We start from the raw sequence: 21535 nt of genomic DNA, 5'->3' as shown, positions 1-21535 counted from the left end.
GGTATTCTTCCTTCAGCTAAAACATGCATGTGGAACCCAGAGTATGATCAACCATGTGATCGGGAGACGTGTTCAAATATGTCTCAGTTTTCGTACCCTGGTACTCGGGTGCAACATTCCAGACGCTTTACTAACACTCTCCCCACTTGGAGAGTCAGCGCCTTTAACCTCCTGTTTGGCCCAGTTTGCAATTTCTGCGGAAGATGAACAGGAATAGGGAGAACCAATGAGAGACTAGCTGGAGGTGTCTGGACGGGCAAATTTAACTCTCATTTCCCACCAGGAAGAGGAAAAAACCAAAGGCTCAGCGTGCCATGCCGGAACCAGATTAGGGCCTGAAGCCATCTTGCGGTGTTGCGGCCAGCTCACAAGAAAGTGAGTTGAAGAAAGGAGCTCAGGGGCACTGTAATTCACAAACCTGCAGAGTTATAAATGACAGCTATCGTCCAAAAATATACTGAAGTTAGGCTGCCAAGAGGACTTGAAAGCGGGGCAGAATTGCAGGAAACCGATTTCAGGAGGTAGACTGGAATTGCATTGAAAGCATAGGAAAAGAGGGAGAACGTCCACAATGATGCACTTGGCCAAAAAGGGCGTATGCGTTTTTTCCTGAATATATTCAGGAAAAAACGCATACGCCCTTTTTGGCCAACCAAGCAAGCTTGCAAAGGAAATCTGCACTACAATGAAGTCTCACTTCCCCCAGGTCAAACGGGCCATCTGAAAAAAGTGTAAAATCCAGAAAGGCAGGACAGGCCATGGAGAACTGGGAGCCTTGTTATGCTGATGGGCGGGATGTAAATTGCCAACAGACACTCGGGAGAAGTGTATGGTGTTTCCTGAAACATCTAAAAAACAAAGCAACAGAGCCTAGGGCACTTCCACTTATGGTCCTATAGCTTAGGGAAATTAAAATCAAAAAGACACAGCCACCCCAAAGTTTGGGACGCCTCTGTTTACAAGAACCTCATTTACCGTACAAGTTCAGTATCACAGAAAGTGACAAATGGATAAAGAACATGTGGTACTTACGTACAATGCAGTATCACTCAGCAATGAAATCTATGTCATCAGGCCCGTAGCAGCATAATGAGTGGATTCAGGTACGATGATTCTAACTGAAATAAGTCACACAGAAAAAGAAACATCATAAGATATCACTAATACACGGAATGTAAACTTGGCTACACAGGAACTGAATTCCAAAACAGAACAGGGTCTCAAATTTAGAAAACCAACTTATGCTTGCTTAAGGGGAAAGGTGAGTTGGGGTGCTGCATAAAACCAGAGATTGAAATGAGCACAGATAAAGTTCCTTAAGCCAAATATGGTATAGACAAGAGCTACTCCTTGCTCAACGAAATGGACTCAAAACCCCATATTAAACGCCTAAGAATGTACCTGACTAGTAAGTATCTTAAAACCTATGGATTGCTATGTCTCCAAAAGAGAATCAAGCGTGTGTACAGGGTCATAAACGCAGCAGTGATAGGATTGGAGAGGTTCGGTGAGCAAATGAAGACCCTTTGAAGTCATATTGCATGGTACCCATTCCACGGGTCTCAACTCTCCAGGTTTAAGGTATTCTTCCTTCAGCTAAAACATGCATGTGGAACCCAGAGTATGATCAACCATGTGAACGGGAGACGTGTTCAAATATGTCTCAGTTTTCCTCCCCTGGTACTCGGGTGCAACATTCCAGACGCTTTACTAACACTCTCCCCACTTGGAGAGTCAGCGCCTTTAACCTCCTGTTTGGCCCAGTTTGCAATTTCTGCGGAAGATGAACAGGAATAGCGAGAACCAATGAGAGACTAGCTGGAGGTGTCTGGACGGGCAAATTTAACTCTCATTTCCCACCAGGAAGAGGAATTAACCAAAGGCTCAGCGTGCCGTGCCGGAACCAGATTAGGGCCTGAAGCCATCTTGCGGTGTTGCGGCCAGCTCACAAGAAAGCGAGTTGAAGAAAGGAGCTCAGGGGCACTGTAATTCACAAATCTGCAGAGTTATAAATGACAGCTATCGTCCAAAAATATACTGAAGTAAGGCTGCCAAGAGGACTTGAAAGCGGGGCAGAATTGCAGGAAACCGATTTCAGGAGGTAGACTGGAATTGCATTGAAAGCATAGGAAAAGAGGCAGAACGTCCACAATGATGCACTTGGCCAAAAAGGGCGTATGCGTTTTTTCCTGAATATATTCAGGAAAAAACGCATACGCCCTTTTTGGCCAACCAAGCAAGCTTGCAAAGGAAATCTGCACTACAATGAAGTCTCACTTCCCCCCGGTCAAAAGGGCCATCTGAAAAAAGTGTAAAATCCAGAAAGGCAGGACAGGCCATGGAGAACTGGGAGCCTTGTTATGCTGATGGGCGGGATGTAAATTGCCAACAGACACTGGGGAGAAGTGTACGGTGTTTCCTGAAACATCTAAAAAACAAAGCAACAGAGCCTAGGGCACTTCCACTTATGGTCCTATAGCTTAGGGAAATTAAAATCAAAAAGACACAGCCACCCCAAAGTTTGGGACGCCTCTGTTTACAAGAACCTCATTTACCATACAAGTTCAGTATCACAGAAAGTGACAAATGGATAAAGAACATGTGGTACTTACGTACAATGCAGTATCACTCAGCAATGAAATCTATGTCATCAGGCCCGTAGCAGCATAATGAGTGGATTCAGGTACGATGATTCTAACTGAAATAAGTCACACAGAAAAAGAAACATCATAAGATATCACTAATACACGGAATGTAAACTTGGCTACACAGGAACTGAATTCCAAAACAGAACAGGGTCTCAAATTTAGAAAACCAACTTATGCTTGCTTAAGGGGAAAGGTGAGTTGGGGTGCTGCATAAAACCAGAGATTGAAATGAGCACAGATAAAGTTCCTTAAGCCAAATATGGTATAGACAAGAGCTACTCCTTGCTCAACGAAATGGACTCAAAACCCCATATTAAACGCCTAAGAATGTACCTGACTAGTAAGTATCTTAAAACCTATGGATTGCTATGTCTCCAAAAGAGAATCAAGCGTGTGTACAGGGTCATAAACGCAGCAGTGATAGGATTGGAGAGGTTCGGTGAGCAAATGAAGACCCTTTGAAGTCATATTGCATGGTACCCATTCCACGGGTCTCAACTCTCCAGGTTTAAGGTATTCTTCCTTCAGCTAAAACATGCATGTGGAACCCAGAGTATGATCAACCATGTGAACGGGAGACGTGTTCAAATATGTCTCAGTTTTCCTCCCCTGGTACTCGGGTGCAACATTCCAGACGCTTTACTAACACTCTCCCCACTTGGAGAGTCAGCGCCTTTAACCTCCTGTTTGGCCCAGTTTGCAATTTCTGCGGAAGATGAACAGGAATAGCGAGAACCAATGAGAGACTAGCTGGAGGTGTCTGGACGGGCAAATTTAACTCTCATTTCCCACCAGGAAGAGGAATTAACCAAAGGCTCAGCGTGCCGTGCCGGAACCAGATTAGGGCCTGAAGCCATCTTGCGGTGTTGCGGCCAGCTCACAAGAAAGCGAGTTGAAGAAAGGAGCTCAGGGGCACTGTAATTCACAAATCTGCAGAGTTATAAATGACAGCTATCGTCCAAAAATATACTGAAGTAAGGCTGCCAAGAGGACTTGAAAGCGGGGCAGAATTGCAGGAAACCGATTTCAGGAGGTAGACTGGAATTGCATTGAAAGCATAGGAAAAGAGGCAGAACGTCCACAATGATGCACTTGGCCAAAAAGGGCGTATGCGTTTTTTCCTGAATATATTCAGGAAAAAACGCATACGCCCTTTTTGGCCAACCAAGCAAGCTTGCAAAGGAAATCTGCACTACAATGAAGTCTCACTTCCCCCCGGTCAAAAGGGCCATCTGAAAAAAGTGTAAAATCCAGAAAGGCAGGACAGGCCATGGAGAACTGGGAGCCTTGTTATGCTGATGGGCGGGATGTAAATTGCCAACAGACACTGGGGAGAAGTGTACGGTGTTTCCTGAAACATCTAAAAAACAAAGCAACAGAGCCTAGGGCACTTCCACTTATGGTCCTATAGCTTAGGGAAATTAAAATCAAAAAGACACAGCCACCCCAAAGTTTGGGACGCCTCTGTTTACAAGAACCTCATTTACCGTACAAGTTCAGTATCACAGAAAGTGACAAATGGATAAAGAACATGTGGTACTTACGTACAATGCAGTATCACTCAGCAATGAAATCTATGTCATCAGGCCCGTAGCAGCATAATGAGTGGATTCAGGTACGATGATTCTAACTGAAATAAGTCACACAGAAAAAGAAACATCATAAGATATCACTAATACACGGAATGTAAACTTGGCTACACAGGAACTGAATTCCAAAACAGAACAGGGTCTCAAATTTAGAAAACCAACTTATGCTTGCTTAAGGGGAAAGGTGAGTTGGGGTGCTGCATAAAACCAGAGATTGAAATGAGCACAGATAAAGTTCCTTAAGCCAAATATGGTATAGACAAGAGCTACTCCTTGCTCAACGAAATGGACTCAAAACCCCATATTAAACGCCTAAGAATGTACCTGACTAGTAAGTATCTTAAAACCTATGGATTGCTATGTCTCCAAAAGAGAATCAAGCGTGTGTACAGGGTCATAAACGCAGCAGTGATAGGATTGGAGAGGTTCGGTGAGCAAATGAAGACCCTTTGAAGTCATATTGCATGGTACCCATTCCACGGGTCTCAACTCTCCAGGTTTAAGGTATTCTTCCTTCAGCTAAAACATGCATGTGGAACCCAGAGTATGATCAACCATGTGAACGGGAGACGTGTTCAAATATGTCTCAGTTTTCCTCCCCTGGTACTCGGGTGCAACATTCCAGACGCTTTACTAACACTCTCCCCACTTGGAGAGTCAGCGCCTTTAACCTCCTGTTTGGCCCAGTTTGCAATTTCTGCGGAAGATGAACAGGAATAGCGAGAACCAATGAGAGACTAGCTGGAGGTGTCTGGACGGGCAAATTTAACTCTCATTTCCCACCAGGAAGAGGAATTAACCAAAGGCTCAGCGTGCCGTGCCGGAACCAGATTAGGGCCTGAAGCCATCTTGCGGTGTTGCGGCCAGCTCACAAGAAAGCGAGTTGAAGAAAGGAGCTCAGGGGCACTGTAATTCACAAATCTGCAGAGTTATAAATGACAGCTATCGTCCAAAAATATACTGAAGTAAGGCTGCCAAGAGGACTTGAAAGCGGGGCAGAATTGCAGGAAACCGATTTCAGGAGGTAGACTGGAATTGCATTGAAAGCATAGGAAAAGAGGCAGAACGTCCACAATGATGCACTTGGCCAAAAAGGGCGTATGCGTTTTTTCCTGAATATATTCAGGAAAAAACGCATACGCCCTTTTTGGCCAACCAAGCAAGCTTGCAAAGGAAATCTGCACTACAATGAAGTCTCACTTCCCCCCGGTCCAAAGGGCCATCTGAAAAAAGTGTAAAATCCAGAAAGGCAGGACAGGCCATGGAGAACTGGGAGCCTTGTTATGCTGATGGGCGGGATGTAAATTGCCAACAGACACTGGGGAGAAGTGTACGGTGTTTCCTGAAACATCTAAAAAACAAAGCAACAGAGCCTAGGGCACTTCCACTTATGGTCCTATAGCTTAGGGAAATTAAAATCAAAAAGACACAGCCACCCCAAAGTTTGGGACGCCTCTGTTTACAAGAACCTCGTTTACCGTACAAGTTCAATATCACAGAAAGTGAAAAATGGATAAAGAACTTGTGGTACTTACATACAATGCAGTATCACTCAGCAATGAAATCTATGTCATCAGGCCCGTAGCAGCATAATGAGTGGATTCAGGTACGATGATTCTAACTGAAATAAGTCACACAGAAAAAGAAACATCATAAGATATCACTAATACACGGAATGTAAACTTGGCTACACAGGAACTGAATTCCAAAACAGAACAGGGTCTCAAATTTAGAAAACCAACTTATGCTTGCTTAAGGGGAAAGGTGAGTTGGGGTGCTGCATAAAACAGAGATTGAAATGAGCACAGATAAAGTTCCTTAAGCCAAATATGGAATAGACAAGAGCTACTCCTTGCTCAACGAAATGGACTCAACACCCCATATTAAACGCCTAAGAATGTACCTGACTAGTAAGTATCTTAAAACCTATGGATTGCTATGTCTCCAAAAGAGAATCAAGCGTGTGTACAGGGGCATAAACACAGCAGTGATAGGATTAGAGAGGTTCGGTGAGCAAATGAAGACCCTTTGAAGTCATATTGCATGATACCCATTCCACGGGTCTCAACTCTCCAGGTTTAAGGTATTCTTCCTTCAGCTAAAACATGCATGTGGAACCCAGAGTATGATCAACCATGTGAACGGGAGACGTGTTCAAATATGTCTCAGTTTTCCTCCCCTGGTACTCGGGTGCAACATTCCAGACGCTTTACTAACACTCTCCCCACTTGGAGAGTCAGCGCCTTTAACCTCCTGTTTGGCCCAGTTTGCAATTTCTGCGGAAGATGAACAGGAATAGCGAGAACCAATGAGAGACTAGCTGGAGGTGTCTGGACGGGCAAATTTAACTCTCATTTCCCACCAGGAAGAGGAATTAACCAAAGGCTCAGCGTGCCGTGCCGGAACCAGATTAGGGCCTGAAGCCATCTTGCGGTGTTGCGGCCAGCTCACAAGAAAGCGAGTTGAAGAAAGGAGCTCAGGGGCACTGTAATTCACAAATCTGCAGAGTTATAAATGACAGCTATCGTCCAAAAATATACTGAAGTAAGGCTGCCAAGAGGACTTGAAAGCGGGGCAGAATTGCAGGAAACCGATTTCAGGAGGTAGACTGGAATTGCATTGAAAGCATAGGAAAAGAGGCAGAACGTCCACAATGATGCACTTGGCCAAAAAGGGCGTATGCGTTTTTTCCTGAATATATTCAGGAAAAAACGCATACGCCCTTTTTGGCCAACCAAGCAAGCTTGCAAAGGAAATCTGCACTACAATGAAGTCTCACTTCCCCCCGGTCAAAAGGGCCATCTGAAAAAAGTGTAAAATCCAGAAAGGCAGGACAGGCCATGGAGAACTGGGAGCCTTGTTATGCTGATGGGCGGGATGTAAATTGCCAACAGACACTGGGGAGAAGTGTACGGTGTTTCCTGAAACATCTAAAAAACAAAGCAACAGAGCCTAGGGCACTTCCACTTATGGTCCTATAGCTTAGGGAAATTAAAATCAAAAAGACACAGCCACCCCAAAGTTTGGGACGCCTCTGTTTACAAGAACCTCATTTACCGTACAAGTTCAGTATCACAGAAAGTGACAAATGGATAAAGAACATGTGGTACTTACGTACAATGCAGTATCACTCAGCAATGAAATCTATGTCATCAGGCCCGTAGCAGCATAATGAGTGGATTCAGGTACGATGATTCTAACTGAAATAAGTCACACAGAAAAAGAAACATCATAAGATATCACTAATACACGGAATGTAAACTTGGCTACACAGGAACTGAATTCCAAAACAGAACAGGGTCTCAAATTTAGAAAACCAACTTATGCTTGCTTAAGGGGAAAGGTGAGTTGGGGTGCTGCATAAAACCAGAGATTGAAATGAGCACAGATAAAGTTCCTTAAGCCAAATATGGTATAGACAAGAGCTACTCCTTGCTCAACGAAATGGACTCAAAACCCCATATTAAACGCCTAAGAATGTACCTGACTAGTAAGTATCTTAAAACCTATGGATTGCTATGTCTCCAAAAGAGAATCAAGCGTGTGTACAGGGTCATAAACGCAGCAGTGATAGGATTGGAGAGGTTCGGTGAGCAAATGAAGACCCTTTGAAGTCATATTGCATGGTACCCATTCCACGGGTCTCAACTCTCCAGGTTTAAGGTATTCTTCCTTCAGCTAAAACATGCATGTGGAACCCAGAGTATGATCAACCATGTGAACGGGAGACGTGTTCAAATATGTCTCAGTTTTCCTCCCCTGGTACTCGGGTGCAACATTCCAGACGCTTTACTAACACTCTCCCCACTTGGAGAGTCAGCGCCTTTAACCTCCTGTTTGGCCCAGTTTGCAATTTCTGCGGAAGATGAACAGGAATAGCGAGAACCAATGAGAGACTAGCTGGAGGTGTCTGGACGGGCAAATTTAACTCTCATTTCCCACCAGGAAGAGGAATTAACCAAAGGCTCAGCGTGCCGTGCCGGAACCAGATTAGGGCCTGAAGCCATCTTGCGGTGTTGCGGCCAGCTCACAAGAAAGCGAGTTGAAGAAAGGAGCTCAGGGGCACTGTAATTCACAAATCTGCAGAGTTATAAATGACAGCTATCGTCCAAAAATATACTGAAGTAAGGCTGCCAAGAGGACTTGAAAGCGGGGCAGAATTGCAGGAAACCGATTTCAGGAGGTAGACTGGAATTGCATTGAAAGCATAGGAAAAGAGGCAGAACGTCCACAATGATGCACTTGGCCAAAAAGGGCGTATGCGTTTTTTCCTGAATATATTCAGGAAAAAACGCATACGCCCTTTTTGGCCAACCAAGCAAGCTTGCAAAGGAAATCTGCACTACAATGAAGTCTCACTTCCCCCCGGTCCAAAGGGCCATCTGAAAAAAGTGTAAAATCCAGAAAGGCAGGACAGGCCATGGAGAACTGGGAGCCTTGTTATGCTGATGGGCGGGATGTAAATTGCCAACAGACACTGGGGAGAAGTGTACGGTGTTTCCTGAAACATCTAAAAAACAAAGCAACAGAGCCTAGGGCACTTCCACTTATGGTCCTATAGCTTAGGGAAATTAAAATCAAAAAGACACAGCCACCCCAAAGTTTGGGACGCCTCTGTTTACAAGAACCTCGTTTACCGTACAAGTTCAATATCACAGAAAGTGAAAAATGGATAAAGAACTTGTGGTACTTACATACAATGCAGTATCACTCAGCAATGAAATCTATGTCATCAGGCCCGTAGCAGCATAATGAGTGGATTCAGGTACGATGATTCTAACTGAAATAAGTCACACAGAAAAAGAAACATCATAAGATATCACTAATACACGGAATGTAAACTTGGCTACACAGGAACTGAATTCCAAAACAGAACAGGGTCTCAAATTTAGAAAACCAACTTATGCTTGCTTAAGGGGAAAGGTGAGTTGGGGTGCTGCATAAAACAGAGATTGAAATGAGCACAGATAAAGTTCCTTAAGCCAAATATGGAATAGACAAGAGCTACTCCTTGCTCAACGAAATGGACTCAACACCCCATATTAAACGCCTAAGAATGTACCTGACTAGTAAGTATCTTAAAACCTATGGATTGCTATGTCTCCAAAAGAGAATCAAGCGTGTGTACAGGGGCATAAACACAGCAGTGATAGGATTAGAGAGGTTCGGTGAGCAAATGAAGACCCTTTGAAGTCATATTGCATGATACCCATTCCACGGGTCTCAACTCTCCAGGTTTAAGGTATTCTTCCTTCAGCTAAAACATGCATGTGGAACCCAGAGTATGATCAACCATGTGAACGGGAGACGTGTTCAAATATGTCTCAGTTTTCCTCCCCTGGTACTCGGGTGCAACATTCCAGACGCTTTACTAACACTCTCCCCACTTGGAGAGTCAGCGCCTTTAACCTCCTGTTTGGCCCAGTTTGCAATTTCTGCGGAAGATGAACAGGAATAGCGAGAACCAATGAGAGACTAGCTGGAGGTGTCTGGACGGGCAAATTTAACTCTCATTTCCCACCAGGAAGAGGAATTAACCAAAGGCTCAGCGTGCCGTGCCGGAACCAGATTAGGGCCTGAAGCCATCTTGCGGTGTTGCGGCCAGCTCACAAGAAAGCGAGTTGAAGAAAGGAGCTCAGGGGCACTGTAATTCACAAATCTGCAGAGTTATAAATGACAGCTATCGTCCAAAAATATACTGAAGTAAGGCTGCCAAGAGGACTTGAAAGCGGGGCAGAATTGCAGGAAACCAATTTCAGGAGGTAGACTGGAATTGCATTGAAAGCATAGGAAAAGAGGCAGAACGTCCACAATGATGCACTTGGCCAAAAAGGGCGTATGCGTTTTTTCCTGAATATATTCAGGAAAAAACGCATATGCCCTTTTTGGCCAACCAAGCAAGCTTGCAAAGGAAATCTGCACTACAATGAAGTCTCACTTCCCCCCGGTCAAAAGGGTCATCTGAAAAAAGTGTAAAATCCAGAAAGGCAGGACAGGCCATGGAGAACTGGGAGCCTTGTTATGCTGATGGGCGGGATGAAAATTGCCAACAGACACTCGGGAGAAGTGTATGGTGTTTCCTGAAACATCTAAAAAACAAAGCAACAGAGCCTAGGGCACTTCCACTTATGGTCCTATAGCTTAGGGAAATTAAAATCAAAAAGACACAGCCACCCCAAAGTTTGGGACGCCTCTGTTTACCATAACCTCGTTTACTGTACAAGTTCAACATCACAGAAAGTGAAAAATGGATAAAGAACTTGTGGTACTTACGTACAATGCAGTATCACTCAGCAATGAAATCTATGTCATCAGGCCCGTAGCAGCATAATGAGTGGATTCAGGTACGATGATTCTAACTGAAATAAGTCACACAGAAAAAGAAACATCATAAGATATCACTAATACACGGAATGTAAACTTGGCTACACAGGAACTGAATTCCAAAACAGAACAGGGTCTCAAATTTAGAAAACCAACTTATGCTTGCTTAAGGGGAAAGGTGAGTTGGGGTGCTGCATAAAACCACAGATTGAAATGAGCACAGATAAAGTTCCTTAAGCCAAATATGGTATAGACAAGAGCTACTCCTTGCTCAACGAAATGGACTCAACACCCCATATTAAACGCCTAAGAATGTACATGACTAGTAAGTATCTTAAAACCTATGGATTGCTATGTCTCCAAAAGAGAATCAAGCGTGTGTACAGGGGCATAAACGCAGCAGTGATAGGATTGGAGAGGTTCGGTGAGCAAATGAAGACCCTTTGAAGTCATATTGCATGGTACCCATTCCACGGGTCTCAACTCTCCAGGTTTAAGGTATTCTTCCTTCAGCTAAAACATGCATGTGGAACCCAGAGTATGATCAACCATGTGAACGGGAGACGTGTTCAAATATGTCTCAGTTTTCCTCCCCTGGTACTCGGGTGCAACATTCCAGACGCTTTACTAACACTCTCCCAACTTGGAGAGTCAGTCCCTTTAACCTCCTGTTTGGCCCAGTTTGCAATTTCTGCGGAAGATGAACAGGAATAGCGAGAACCAATGAGAGACTAGCTGGAGGTGTCTGGACGGGCAAATTTAACTCTCATTTCCCACCAGGAAGAGGAATTAACCAAAGGCTCAGCGTGCCGTGCCGGAACCAGATTAGGGCCTGAAGCCATCCTGCGGTGTTGCGGCCAGGTCACAAGAAAGCGAGTTGAAGAAAGGAGCTCAGGGGCACTGTAATTCACAAACCTGCAGAGTTATAAATGACAGCTATCGTCCAAAAATATACTGAAGTAAGGCTGCCAAGAGGACTTGAAAGCGGGGCAGAATTGCAGGAAACCGATTTCAGGAGGTAGACTGGAATTGCATTGAAAGCATAGGAAAAGAGGCAGAACGTCCACAATGATGCACTTGGCCAAAAAGGGCGTATGCGTTTTTTCCTGAATATATTCAGGAAAAAACGCATACGCCCTTTTTGGCCAACCAAGCAAGCTTGCAAAGGAAATCTGCACTACAATGAAGTCTCACTTCCCCCCGGTCAAAAGGGCCATCTGAAAAAAGTGTAAAATCCAGAAAGGCAGGACAGGCCATGGAGAACTGGGAGCCCTGTTATGCTGATGGGCGGGATGTAAATTGCCAACAGACACTCCGGAGGAGTGTATGGTGTTTCCTGAAACATCTAAAAAACAAAGCAACAGAGCCTAGGGCACTTCCACTTATGGTCCTATAGCTTAGGGAAATTAAAATCAAAAAGACACAGCCACCCCAAAGTTTGGGACGCCTCTGTTTACAAGAGCCTCGTTTACCGTACAAATTCAATATCACAGAAAGTGAAAAATGGATAAAGAACTTGTGGTACTTACGTACAATGCAGTATCAATCAGCAATGAAATCTATGTCATCAGGCCCGTAGCAGCATAATGAGTGGATTCAGGTACGATGATTCTAACTGAAATAAGTCACACAGAAAAAGAAACATCATAAGATATCACTAATACACGGAATGTAAACTTGGCTACACAGGAACTGAATTCCAAAACAGAACAGGGTCTCAAATTTAGAAAACCAACTTATGCTTGCTTAAGGGGAAAGGTGAGTTGGGGTGCTGCATAAAACCAGAGATTGAAATGAGCACAGATAAAGTTCCTTAAGCCAAATATGGAATAGACAAGAGCTACTCCTTGCTCAACGAAATGGACTCAACACCGCATATTAAACGCCTAAGAATGTACCTGACTAGTAAGTATCTTAAAACCTATGGATTGCTATGTCTCCAAAAGAGAATCAAGCGTGTGTACAGGGGCATAAACACAGCAGTGATAGGATTGGAGAGGTTCGGTGAGCAAATGAAGACCCTTTGAAGTCATATTGCATGGTACCCATTCCACGGGTCTCAACTCTCCAGGTTTAAGGTATTCTTCCTTCAGCTAAAACATGCATGTGGAACCCAGAGTATGATCAACCGTGTGAACGGGAGACGTGTTCAAATATGTCTCAGGTTTCCTCCCCTGGTACTCGGGTGCAACATTCCCGACGCTTTACTAACACTCTCCCCACTTGGAGAGTCAGCGCCTTTAACCTCCTGTTTGGCCCAGTTTGCAATTTCTGCGGAAGATGAACAGGAATAGCGAGAACCAATGAGAGACTAGCTGGAGGTGTCTGGACGGGCAAATTTAACTCTCATTTCCCACCAGGAAGAGGAAATAACCAAAGGCTCAGCGTGCCGTGCCGGAACCAGATTAGGGCCTGAAGCAATCCTGCGATGTTGTGGCCAGCTCAAAAGAAAGCGAGTTGAAGAAAGGAGCTCAGGGGCACTGTAATTCACAAACCTGCAGAGTTATAAATGAGAGCTATCGTACAAAAATATACTGAAGTAAGGCTGCCAAGAGGACTTGAAAGCGGGGCAGAATTGCAGGAAACCGATTTCAGGAGGTAGACTGGAATTGCATTGAAAGCATAGGAAAAGAGGCAGAACGTCCACAATGATGCACTTGGCCAAAAAGGGCGTATGTGTTTTTTCCTGAATATATTCAGGAAAAAACGCATAGGCGCTTTTTGGCCAACCAAGCAAGCTTGCAAAGGAAATCTGCACTACAATGAAGTCTCACTTCCCCCCGGTCCAAAGGGCCATCTGAAAAAAGTGTAAAATCCAGAAAGGCAGGACAGGCCATGGAGAACTGGGAGCCTTGTTATGCTGATGGGCGGGATGTAAATTGCCAACAGACACTCGGGAGAAGTGTATGGTGTTTCCTGAAACATCTAAAAAACAAAGCAACAGAGCCTAGGGCACTTCCACTTATGGTCCTATAGCTTAGGGAAATTAAAATCAAAAAGACACAGCCACCCCAAAGTTTGGGACACCTCTGTTTACAAGAACCTCGTTTACCGTACAAGTTCAACATCACAGAAAGTGAAAAATGGATAAAGAACGTGTGGTACTTACGTACAATGCAGTATCACTCAGCAATGAAATCTATGTCATCAGGCCCGTAGCAGCATAATGAGTGGATTCAGGTACGATGATTCTAACTGAAATAAGTCACACAGAAAAAGAAACATCATAAGATATCACTAATACACGGAATGTAAACTTGGCTACACAGGAACTGAATTCCAAAACAGAACAGGGTCTCAAATTTAGAAAACCAACTTATGCTTGCTTAAGGGGAAAGGTGAGTTGGGGTGCTGCATAAAACCAGAGATTGAAATGAGCACAGATAAAGTTCCTTAAGCCAAATATGGAATAGACAAGAGCTACTCCTTGCTCAACGAAATGGACTCAACACCCCATATTAAACGCCTAAGAATGTACCTGACTAGTAAGTATCTTAAAACCTATGGATTGCTATGTCTCTGAAAGAGAATCAAGCATGTGTACAGGGGCATAAACGCAGCAGTGATAGGATTGGAGAGGTTCGGTGAGCAAATGAAGACCCTTTGAAGTCATATTGCATGGTACCCATTCCACGGGTCTCAACTCTCCAGGTTTAAGGTATTCTTCCTTCAGCTAAAACATGCATGTGGAACACAGAGTATGATCCACTGTGTGAACGGGAGACGTGTTCAAATATGTCTCAGTTTTCCTCCCCCGGTACTCGGGTGCAACATTCCAGACGCTTTACTAACACTCTCCCCACTTGGAGAGTCAGCGCCTTTAACCTCCTGTTTGGCCCAGTTTGCAATTTCTGCGGAAGATGAACAGGAATAGCGAGAACCAATGAGAGACTAGCTGGAGGTGTCTGGACGAGCAAATTTAACTCTCATTTCCCACCAGGAAGAGGAACTAACCAAAGGCTCAGCGTGCCGTGCCGGAACCAGATTAGGGCCTGAAGCCATCTTGCGGTGTTGCGGCCAGCTCACAAGAAAGCGAGTTGAAGAAAGGAGCTCAGGGGCACTGTAATTCACAAATCTGCAGAGTTATAAATGACAGCTATCGTCCAAAAATATACTGAAGTAAGGCTGCCAAGAGGACTTGAAAGCGGGGCAGAATTGCAGGAAACCGATTTCAGGAGGTAGACTGGAATTGCATTGAAAGCATAGGAAAAGAGGCAGAACGTCCACAATGATGCACTTGGCCAAAAAGGGCGTATGCGTTTTTTCCTGAATATATTCAGGAAAAAACGCATACGCCCTTTTTGGCCAACCAAGCAAGCTTGCAAAGGAAATCTGCACTACAATGAAGTCTCACTTCCCCCCGGTCAAAAGGGCCATCTGAAAAAAGTGTAAAATCCAGAAAGGCAGGACAGGCCATGGAGAACTGGAAGCCTTGTTATGCTGATGGGCGGGATGTAAATTGCCAACAGACACTCGGGAGAAGTGTATGGTGTTTCCTGAAACATCTAAAAAACAAAGCAACAGAGCCTAGGGCACTTCCACTTATGGTCCTATAGCTTAGGGAAATTAAAATCAAAAAGACACAGCCACCCCAAAGTTTGGGACGCCTCTGTTTACAGGAACCTCGTTTACCGTACAAGTTCAATATCACAGAAAGTGAAAAATGGATAAAGAACTTGTGGTACTTACGTACAATACAGTATCACTCAGCAATGAAATCTATGTCATCAGGCCCGTAGCAGCATAATGAGTGGATTCAGGTACGATGATTCTAACTGAAATAAGTCACACAGAAAAAGAAACATCATAAGATATCACTAATACACGGAATGTAAACTTGGCTACACAGGAACTGAATTCCAAAACAGAACAGGGTCTCAAATTTAGAAAACCAACTTATGCTTGCTTAAGGGGAAAGGTGAGTTGGGGTGCTGCATAAAACCAGAGATTGAAATGAGCACAGATAAAGTTCCTTAAGCCAAATATGGAATAGACAAGAGCTACTCCTTGCTCAACGAAATGGACTCAACACCGCATATTAAACGCCTAAGAATGTACCTGACTAGTAAGTATCTTAAAACCTATGGATTGCTATGTCTCCAAAAGAGAATCAAGCGTGTGTACAGGGGCATAAACGCAGCAGTGATAGGATTGGAGAGGTTCGGTGAGCAAATGAAGACCCTTTGAAGTCATATTGCATGGTACCCATTCCACGGGTCTCAACTCTCCAGGTTTAAGGTATTCTTCCTTCAGCTAAAACATGCATGTGGAACCCAGAGTATGATCAACCATGTGAACGGGAGACGTGTTCAAATATGTCTCAGTTTTCCTCCCCTGGTACTCGGGTGCAACATTCCAGACGCTTTAATAACACTCTCCCCACTTGGAGAGTCAGCGCCTTTAACCTCCTGTTTGGCCCAGTTTGCAATTTCTGCGGAAGATGAACAGGAATAGGGAGAACCAATGAGAGACTAGCTGGAGGTGTCTGAACGGGCAAATTTAACTCTCATTTCCCACCAGGAAGAGGAAATAACCAAAGGCTCAGCGTGCCGTGCCGGAACCAGTTTAGGGCCTGAAGCCATCCTGCGGTGCTGCGGCCAGCTCAAAAGAAAACGAGTTGAAGAAAGGAGCTCAGGGGCACTGTAATTCACAAACCTGCAGAGTTATAAATGACAGCTATCGTCCAAAAATATACTGAATTAAGGCTGCCAAGAGGACTTGAAAGCGGGGCAGAATTGCAGGAAACCGATTTCAGGAGGTAGACTGGAATTGCATTGAAAGCATAGGAAAAGAGGCAGAACGTCCACAATGATGCACTTGGCCAAAAAGTGCGTATGCGTTTTTTCCTGAATATATTCAGGAAAAAACGCATACGCCCTTTTTGGCCAACCAAGCAAGCTTGCAAAGGAAGTCCGCACTACAATGAAGTCTCACTTCCCCCCGGTCAAAAGGGCCATCTGAAAAAAGTGTAAAATCCAGAAAGGCAGGACAGGCCATGGAGAACTGGGAGCCTTGTTATGCTGATGGGCGGGATGTAAATTGCCAACAGACACTCGGGAGAAGTGTATGGTGTTTCCTGAAACATCTAAAAAACAAAGCAACAGAGCCTAGGGCACTTCCACTTATGGTCCTATAGCTTAGGGAAATTAAAATCAAAAAGACACAGCCACCCCAAAGTTTGGGACGCCTCTGTTTACAAGAACCTCGTTTACAGTACAAGTTCAACATCGCAGAAAGTGAAAAATGGATAAAGAAGTTGTGGTATTTACTTACAAAGCAATATCACTCAGCAATGAAATCTATGTCATCAGCCCCGTAGCAGCATAATGAGTGGATTCAGGTACGATGATTTAACTGAAATAAGTCACACAGAAAAAGAAACATCATAAGATATCACTAATACACGGAATGTAAACTTGGCTACACAGGTACTGAATTCCAAAACAGAACAGGGTCTCAAATTTAGAAAACCAACTTATGCTTGCTTAAGGGGAAAGGTGAGTTGGGGTGCTGCATAAAACTAGAGATTGAAATGAGCACAGATAAAGTTCCTTAAGCCAAATATGGAATAGACAAGAGCTACTCCTTGCTCAACGAAATGGACTCAACACCGCATATTAAACGCCTAAGAATGTACCTGACTATTAAGTATCTTAAAACCTATGGATTGCTATGTCTCCAAAAGAGAATCAAGCGTGTGTACAGGGGCATAAACGCAGCAGTGATAGGATTGGAGAGGTTCGGTGAGCAAATGAAGACCCTTTGAAGTCGTATTGCATGGTACCCATTCCACGGGTCTCAACTATCCAGGTTTAAGGTATTCTTCCTTCAGCTAAAACATGCATGTGGAACCCAGAGTATGATCAACCATGTGAACGGGAGACGTGTTCAAATATGTCTCAGTTTTCGTACCCTGGTACTCGGGTGCAACATTCCAGATGCTTTACTAACACTCTCCCCACTTGGAGAGTCAGTGCCTTTAACCTCCTGTTTGGCCCAGTTTGCAATTTCTGTGGAAGATGAACAGGAATAGCGAGAATCAATGAGACACTAGCTGGAGGTGTCTGGACGGGCAAATTTAACTCTCATTTCCCACCAGGAAGAGGAAATAACCAAAGGCTCAGCGTGCCGTGCTGGAACCAGATTAGGGCCTGAAGCCATCCTGCGGTGTTGCGGCCAGCTCACAAGAAAGCGAGTTGAAGAAAGGAGCTCAGGGGCACTGTAATTCACAAACCTGCAGAGTTATAAATGACAGCTATCGTCCAAAAATATACTGAAGTAAGGCTGCGAAGAGGACTTGAAAGCGGGGCAGAATTGCAGGAAACCGATTTCAGGAGGTAGACTGGAATTGCATTGAAAGCATAGGAAAAGAGGCAGAACGTCCACAATGATGCACTTGGCCAAAAAGGGCGTATGCGTTTTTTCCTGAATATATTCAGGAAAAAACGCATACGCCCTTTTTGGCCAACCAAGCAAGCTTGCAAAGGAAATCTGCACTACAATGAAGTCTCACTTCCCCCCGGTCAAAAGGACAATCTGAAAAAAGTGTAAAATCCAGAAAGGCAGGACAGGCCATGGAGAACTGGGAGCCTAGTTATGCTGATGGGCGGGATGAAAATTGCCAACAGACACTCGGGAGAAGTGTATGGTGTTTCCTGAAACATCTAAAAAACAAAGCAACAGAGCCTAGGGCACTTTCACTTATGGTCCTATAGCTTAGGGAAATTAAAATCAAAAAGACACAGCCAACCAAAAGTTTGGGACGGCTCTGTTTACAAGAACCTCGTTTACAGTACAAGTTCAACATCGCAGAAAGTGAAAAATGGATAAAAAAGTTGTGGTATTTACTTACAAAGCAATATCACTCAGCAATGAAATCTATGTCATCAGTCCCTTAGCAGCACAATAAGTGGATTCAGGTATGATAATTCTAACTGAAATAAGTCACACAGTAAAAGAAACATCATAAGATATCAGTAATACACGGAATGTAAACTTGGCTACACAGGAACTGAATTACAGAACAGAACAGGGTCTCAAATTTAGAAAACCAACTTATGCTTGCTTAAGGGGAAAGGTGAGTTGGGTGCTGCATAAAACCAGAGATTGAAATGAGCACAGATAAAGTTCCTTAAGCCAAATATGGAATAGACAAGAGCTACTCCTTGCTCAACGAAATGGACTCAACACCGCATATTAAACGCCTAAGAATGTACCTGACTAGTAAGTATCTTAAAACCTATGGATTGCTATGTCTCCGAAAGTGAATCAAGCGTGTGTACAGGGGCATAAACGCAGCAGTGATAGGATTGGAGAGGTTCGGTGAGCAAATGAAGACCCTTTGAAGTCATATTGCATGGTACCCATTCCACGGGTCTCAACTATCCAGGTTTAAGGTATTCTTCCTTCAGCTAAAACATGCATGTGGAACCCAGAGTATGATCAACCATGTGAACGGGAGACGTGTTCAAATATGTCTCAGTTTTCGTACCCTGGTACTCGGGTGCAACATTCCAGACGCTTTACTAACACTCTCCCCACTTGGAGAGTCAGTGCCTTTAACCTCCTGTTTGGCCCAGTTTGCAATTTCTGCGGAAGATGAACAGGAATAGCGAGAACCAATGAGACACTAGCTGGAGGTGTCTGGACGGGCAAATTTAACTCTCATTTCCCACCAGGAAGAGGAAATAACCAAAGGCTCAGCGTGCCGTGCCGGAACCAGATTAGGGCCTGAAGCCATCCTGCGGTGTTGCGGCCAGCTCACAAGAAAGCGAGTTGAAGAAAGCAGATCAGGGGCACTGTAATTCACAAACGTGCAGAGTTATAAATGACAGCTATCGTCCAAAAATATACTGAACTAAGGCTGCCAAGAGGACTTGAAAGCGGAGCAAAATTGCAGGAAACCGATTTCAGGAGGTAGACTGGAATTGCATTGAAAGCATAGGAAAAGAGGCAGAACGTCCACAATGATGCACTTGGCCAAAAAGGGCGTATGCGATTTTTCCTGAATATATTCAGGAAAAAACATATACGCACTTTTTGGCCAAAGAAGCAAACTTGCAAAGGAAATCTGCACTACAATGAAGTCTCACTTCCCCCCGGTCAAAAGGGCCATCTGAAAAAAGTGTAAAATCCAGAAAGGCAGGACAGGCCATGGAGAACTGGGAGCCTTGTTATGCTGATGGACAGGATGTAAATTGCCAACAGACACTCCGGAGAAGTGTATGCTGTTTCCTGAAACATCTAAAAAACAAAGCAACAGAGCCTAGGGCACTTCCACTTATGGTCCTATAGCTTAGGGAAATTAAAATCAAAAAGACACAGCCACCCCAAAGTTTGGGACGCCTCTGTTTACAAGAACCTCGTTTACCGTACAAGTTCAATATCACAGAAAGTGAAAAATGGATAAAGAACTTGTGGTACTTACGTACAATGCAGTATCACTCAGCAAAGAATTCTATGTCATCAGGCCCGTAGCAGCATAATGAGTGGATTCAGGTACGATGATTCTAACTGAAATAAGTCACACAGAAAAAGAAACATCATAATATATCACTAATACACGGAATGTAAACTTGGCTACACAGGAACTTAATTCCAAAACAGAACAGGGTCTCAAATTTAGAAAACCAACTTATGCTTGCTTAAGGGGAAAGGTGAGTTGGGGTGCTGCATAAAACCAGAGATTGAAATGAGCACAGATAAAGTTCCTTAAGCCAAATATGGAATAGACAAGAGCTACTCCTTGCTCAACGAAATGGACTCAACACCCCATATTAAACGCCTAAGAATGTACCTGACTAGTAAGTATCTTAAAACCTATGGATTGCTATGTCTCCAAAAGAGAATCAAGCGTGTGTACAGGGGCATAAACGCAGCAGTGATAGGATTGGAGAGGTTCGGTGAGCAAATGAAGACCCTTTGAAGTCATACTGCATGGTATCCATTACACGGGTCTCAACTCTCCAGGTTTAAGGTATTCTTCCTTCAGCTAAAACATGCATGTGGAACCCAGAGTATGATCAACCGTGTGAACGGGAGACGTGTTCAAATATGTCTCAGTTTTCGTACCCTGGTACTCGGGTGCAACATTCCAGACGCTTTACTAACACTCTCCCCACTTGGAGAGTCAGCGCCTTTAACCTCCTGTTTGGCCCAGTTTGCAATTTCTGCGGAAGATGAACAGGAATAGCGAGAACCAATGAGAGACTAGCTGGAGGTGTCTGGATGGGCAAATTTAACTCTCATTTCCCACCAGGAAGAGGAAATAACCAAAGGCTCAGCGTGCCGTGCCGGAACCAGATTAGGGCCTGAAGCCATCCTGCGGTGTTGCGGCCAGCTCACAAGAAAGCGAGTTGAAGAAAGGAGCTCAGGGGCACTGTAATTCACAAACCTGCAGAGTTATAAATGACAGCTATCGTCCAAAAATATACAGAAGTAAGGCTGCCACGAGGACTTGAAAGAGGGGCAGAATTGCAGGAAACCGATTTCAGGAGGTAGACTGGAATTGCATTGAAAGCATAGGAAAAGAGGCAGAACGTCCACAATGATGCACTTGGCCAAAAAGGGCGTATGCGTTTTTTCCTGAATATATTCAGGAAAAAACGCATACGCACTTTTTGGCCAACCAAGCAAGCTTGCAAAGGAAATCTGCACTACAATGAAGTCTCACTTCCCCCCGGTCAAAAGGGCCATCTGAAAAAAGTGTAAAATCCAGAAAGGCAGGACAGGCCATGGAGAACTGGGAGCCTTGTTATGCTGATGGGCGGGATGTAAATTGCCAACAGACACTCGGGAGAAGTGTATGGTGTTTCCTGAAACATCTAAAAAACAAAGCAACAGAGCCTAGGGCACTTCCACTTATGGTCCTATAGCTTAGGGAAATTAAAATCAAAAAGACACAGCCACCCCAAAGTTTGGGACGCCTCTGTTTACCATAACATCGTTTACTGTACAAATTCAACATCACAGAAA

This window comes from Pseudorca crassidens, unplaced genomic scaffold (assembly GCF_039906515.1).
Source record: "Pseudorca crassidens isolate mPseCra1 unplaced genomic scaffold, mPseCra1.hap1 Scaffold_69, whole genome shotgun sequence".
Taxonomy (NCBI): Eukaryota; Metazoa; Chordata; class Mammalia; order Artiodactyla; family Delphinidae; genus Pseudorca; species Pseudorca crassidens.
The sequence above is the reverse complement of the archived record's forward strand: the minus strand, read 5'-3'. Positions refer to the sequence as shown.